Raw genomic sequence first — 6,000 nt, forward strand, 5'->3', positions numbered from 1 at the left:
CATGCCCTAAATGCAATTACCATCAAAGATAGATTTCCAATGCCTACGATAGATGAGCTACTTGATGAGATTGGAACAACGTCGTGGTTCTCGAAGTTGGACCTCCATCAAGGGTTCCATCAAATTCGAATGAATGAAGAGGACATTCCCAAAACTGCCTTCCGCACACACCATGGTCATTTTGAATTCAAGGTGATGCCATTTGGTTTGACAAACGCGCCCTCGACATTTCAGGCCACCATGAACGACCTTCTCTGGCCGTTTTTGCGAAAGTTCGCTGCTATCTTCTTTGATGACATTCTCGTCTACAGCCCTTCATTTCATGCACACCTTCAACACTTGCAGGCCATTTTGGATACGCTCGCACAGGGCTCCTTCTATCTTCGTCGTTCCAAGTGTACTTTCGCCGAACAGCAACTGAATTATCTCGGCCACATAGTGTCCTCACAAGGTGTTGCTCTAGACCCTGAGAAGATTCACGCAATGACCGCTTGGCCCACACCTACCACTCCTTCGGACCTCAGGAGTTTTCTGGGTCTCACGGGGTTCTATCGTAAGTTCATTCACAATTATGTCAGCACTGCTGCTCCGTTAACGACTTTACTCTGTAAAGACAGCTTCATGTGGACGCCTGAAGCTCACACTGCATTCCCACATCGGAAAACTTTAATGACTCAGGCCCTTATTCTTGCTTCACCTAACTTCACGGAGCCATTCATTTTGGAAACCGATGCTTTCAGCACCGCTATCGGGGCAGTCCTGCTCCAGAAGTCACGACCTGTTGCGTTTTTTAGCAAGCAACTGTGCCCAAGGATGCAACAGGCTTCGACTTACGTCTGAGAGTTACATGCCATCACCTCTGCTGTGTGAAAATGGCGTCACTACCTGCTAGGGCACAACTTCATCATCATGACAGACCATCGGAGCTTAAAAGAGCTGATGACACAGGTGATTCAGACCCCTGAACAATAGCGTTACTTGGTCAAGCTTCTTGGGTATGATTATACCATACAACACAAACCTAGCGCGACAAATGTGGTTGCGGGTGCTTTATCGAGGGTCCCGGTGCAACCTTCTCTGATGCTTTTATCGGTACCTCACTCCATCTTCATGGAACAACTTCGACATTCATGTTCCCAGGATATGACATACCAGGAGTTGCTTCTTAAGGTCCAACAAAGTCCTGCGGACCACCCTGGCTTCACTGTTAATCAGAATTGGTTACTATTCAGGGGAAAGATATGGCTCCCTGCTGGTCATGATCTCTCCAAGGTGCTCCTCGACGAATATCACCTCACCCTATTAGGCGGTCACATGGGTGTTTCAAAAATGCTCCATCGTATTCAACAACATTTTTGGTGGCCCAACATGCGCAAAGATATCCGTCAATATATCGCGGCGTGCATTACTTGCCAGCAAATCAAGACGGAGACACGTAAACCTGTAGGCCTTTTGCAACCATTACCAACTCCTTCATCACTTTGGAGTGACCTATCCATGGACTTTATCACGGGTTTGTCGGCTTCGCAAGGGTACACCACCATCATGGTCATTGTCGACCGATACTCCGAAGGCACTCACTTTGGACCATTGCCAACACACTACACTGCGCATAAGGTTGCTTTACCATTCATGGATACTATCTGCAAGCACCATGGATTTCCCAACAACATCATTTCAGACAGGGATCCCATCTTCATCAGTGGATTTTGGCGAGAGCTTTTTCGTATCATCGGAACCAAGCTACGTTTCAGTACAACATACCATCCGCAAACAGACGGCCAAACGGAAGCTATTAACTGTGTTCTTGAACAGTATTTACGTGCATTCGTCCATGATCATCCTCAGCAATGGTTCAAGTTTCTGTCGCTAGCTGAATGGTCCTATAATACTTCCGTCCACAGTGGTACTGGTTTTTCACCCTTCGAGTATGGAACTCCACCACCAGCTCCGTCTTTCTATTCTACCGGAACTTCAACTGTGGAAGCAGTAAACGCTATACGCACTTCGCGGGATGTCATTCACCAAACCCTCACACACAGGTTACAAAAGTACCAGGCGTCAATGAAACACTTAGCTGATTCACACAGGTGGGATCTCACCTATAACATTGGTGATTGGGTTTACGTCCGTTTACACCTTTACCATCAGACCTCACTCCAACCAGCCTATACTAAGCTCTCCAAAAGGTTCTATGGACCTTATAGGATTCAGGCACGGGTGGGCAATGTCGCATACCGCCTGGAGCTGCCACCCACTTCGAAGATCCACCCAGTCTTTCATGTTTCCCTTCTAAAAGCCCATCATGGTCCCATTCCACTGAACATACCTACTTTGCCACCATTTAGCACTGCTAATCATCCAATAGTACGCCCACTACAACTGTTGGACTGGAAAATGGATGAGTCCAGTCGGCCACCCACTCCACAGGTCTTGGTCCAATGGGCCAGGTTAGCACTTGAAGATACCTCCTGGGAGTATTGGACACAGCTTAAAGACATTTATGACCTTGAGGACAAGGTCTGTTTTCAGACTGGGGGTATTGATAGCAATTCACCACTGCAACCCATTACGCAGGAGCCACCTATAGATAAATACCAAGGGCCCACACGCAAATCTGCACACACTCACACGAGGCCCACATACTTGCATAATTACGAGTGAGGTTGTTAGCTGTGTCGGGTATCAGGGGACAACATCTTGGGTTGTAACAAAATATCATTCCTTCTGTAGCTAGTATCAATTTCATGTATAAATACGTTAATGCATGAATGAATAAAGCAGAAGAGTTTATCCCTTACCTTTTATCTTGTAGCGCATTAGCATAGCTTCTCTGGTTGTTTGTACCAGTCTCTCCCATGGTGTATAACCCCATGGCTCTCTTGTACTTAATATGCGATGGTGCCACTCAAACTCAAATCAACATTTCCGAAAAGCTAAAGAAATCTTTGTCTGATGTTTGAACCCATTGCTGCCCGCTTGTCGAGCGAGTCATCAATAGGAGCAGTACTTTCATAGACTGCAACAACAAGGGTATCCTTTCTTAATTAAAAGTTAAGTGAAGTGAAAATTTGTCGACGTTATTCACAAACCAGTAGTTCCAGGAGAACTCAACCATTTGGTTCCATTTCTACTAGATGATATCACCAATATCACATTTGGTGTTCAGCTTAATGTTTTTTATTGCGGTGGAATTGCAATCGGAGCTTGCCTTTCTCACCAGATTGTAGACGGTCTGACATTTTTCACGTTCCTCAATTGTTGGGCAGCATTTCTGTTAGGAATTCAGAACAAGGGGACCTAGAATTTGAGGTCTAGGAAGCCTCCAAAGCACAAAGGAGAAGAGAAAGAGAGTTTATATTTCTTGTCTACCTTCTTACATGATACATAGGTATTTATAAGTAGCATATAGGATGCTGTGTGCAAGATACTACAATAACAGAAATGCAGAAAATAGCATAAAGGAAAATGGCAGACATTAGGTAGATAACATTTTCTAACCAGCCAATGCTATCAAGCCAGCTCAACACCCAATAACTGAATTTGTTAAATGAAATCCTTTAGACACCTTGATGGATTGATCTTCCTTTAGGACCTCTCATTCGTGTCTATGCTTGCTTGTAGTATCTTGTTGAGCCATTATTCCCTTCCTAACATCCCCTATGCCATTGAAAAACACCTTGTCCTCAAGGTGATAGTGATGGTCAAGCTACCAAATGAGCACCAAGTTCAAACCCTTCACTACATATATATATATATATATATATATATATATATATATATATATATATATATATATATATATATATATATATATATAAAAAGAACAATAAGCACCATTGCTACAATGAATGAAATGCAAGACAAGGTTGTTAATTCCTATATATGAGAAACAAATCTCTTCCACAAGTCTCCTAGTAATAGGATATGAACATGTCCACCTAGTGCTTGTTGTGTCTTCTCAAATGCAAGCTTATCAAACAGAGGTGTTGCTTTGTGTGGGAGAAGACCATTTTCTATGGCTGCCACTCTATCTGTTACAATAAGTATGTAGTCAAGAAACATCACTTCAACCATTAAACCCATTCTAGTGAAGACAATAGTTAAGGTTCTAAGGGTGTTAGACATCATGGTTGCATGGTGTATGTAAACATCTCACTCATGTGGTTCTTCAACACTTGACCAATGTTAGGTGGCATTTTACCACCTGGTATAGTGGCTTCTGTTCGCAATGTTACAGTGTGCATTACTTGCATAGCTTTTAGTGGGAACTTTCCATGAGTTGTTTCTCCAGACAACATTATTCCATCAGAACCTTCTCGAACAACAATTGTTATATCTGATACCTCTGCTCTAGTTGGAGTTGGGTGAACAATCATGCTTTCTAGCATATATGTTGCCACAATAACAACTTTTCCCATGCTACAACATAGGTTGATTATCTCTTCCTGCAAAAGTGGAACCTCTTCAATAGGGAGCTCAGCGCCAAGATCCCCTCTGGCAACCATAGTCCCATGAGATGCACTGATAATTGAATGCAAATTTGGTATAGAGTTTGCACTTTCAATTTTTATGATGACATGTATATCAACACCACAACTTTTCAAATAATTTTTCAGTTCATGAACAACTTTTGGCATCCTTAACAAAGGAAACAACATATAAGTCAACTTTGTTATCCACTCCAAACGTGATGTCATCTCAATCCTTCTCAGTAATTGAAGGTAGTGTAGCACTTTTCCCTCTAACATTCAAAATTCACCTTGACTTGAGCTCTCCTCCATCAACAACTGCACATTTCACAGAATCCTTTGTCGTAGACTTAACAACCATAGACATCATACCATCTTTCCCAAATAGCACACAGGGCCATGTGGCACAAAACAGAGTTGCAGCTCTCTTATCCAACATCCTTTTTTGATGTGTAGAATCATGAAATGTAGGATGATGTAGAAGCATTTCATGTGGATTGGGTTGGGAATGTGCCAAATTTTTGCTCCTTATAGCACCATAATAGAACCACTTGACAAAGGGGCGCACAAATGTCACATATGCTACCTAGCCTGTATCATCAAATAGTTGGCATGCATCAGCTAGCCAACCATCAAATAAGATGAAGTAGACATCAAATTGCTTGAGGAACAACAAGGCACAAACATAAGAGTGAGGAGTTTCATCATTGCACAACAATTGAATGTTAATGTGGTTTTTCCAAAATGGTTCCCTCCTGATATTGTGGGCTTTGAGCTTTTGGGTGGAAGGGCAAAAAATGAGTTAATTTATAAGATACTGATGATGATTCTAAAATTGATTGTGGAGATGGGTGTGGGCATGTGAAGAAGGGAAAAGGTCTCGTGGAGAGTAGTACAAATGTAGGGGTAGTTGGTGGTGGATAGTTGTTTTGAGTGGCTGCAACGGCGATGGAGTTGACACTATAAAAGCTATGGGCGAATGTTGACTGGTTTTGAGATGGGCCAATTTCTAAAGAAGTTCGTCTAGTTTGGTGGACATGGAGTTTTACGTAGCGATGAGGTTGAGTTAATTGGAGGTGAGTTTCACGAAGACCTCTTTGATGTGGTCAATACTAGACTTAGAACAAGTAGAATCAGCCATGGAACTCAATGAAAGCACCAGATGTTAGGAATTCAGAATAAGGGGACCTAGAATTCGAGGTCTAGGAAGCCTCCAAAGCATAAAGGAAAAGAGAAAGAAAGTATATATTTCTTGTCTACCTTCTTACACGATACATAGGTATTTATAAGCAGCATATAGGATGTTGTGTGCAAGATACTACAATAACAGAAATGCAAAAAATAACAAAAAAGGTATAACAAAAAGGAAAATGACAGACAATAGGTAGACAACATCTTCTGGCTAGCCAATGCTCTCAAGTCAGCTCAACACTCAATAACTGAATTTGTTAAATGAAATCCTTTAAATGCCTTGATGGATTGATCTTCCTTTGGGGCCTCTCATTCGTGCCTATGCTTGTAGTATCTT

At 42.3% G+C, this 6,000-nt stretch overlaps 1 pseudogene; it reads right to left on the reverse strand.

Annotated features, from left to right (window-relative positions):
- Positions 1-4,127: 4,127 nt before the first annotated feature.
- Positions 4,128-4,911, reverse strand: LOC106799761 (plastidial pyruvate kinase 2-like; annotated as a pseudogene).
- Positions 4,912-6,000: the final 1,089 nt, after the last annotated feature.

This window comes from Glycine max, chromosome 8 (genome assembly GCF_000004515.6).
Source record: "Glycine max cultivar Williams 82 chromosome 8, Glycine_max_v4.0, whole genome shotgun sequence".
In the NCBI taxonomy this organism is placed as follows: domain Eukaryota; kingdom Viridiplantae; phylum Streptophyta; class Magnoliopsida; order Fabales; family Fabaceae; genus Glycine; species Glycine max.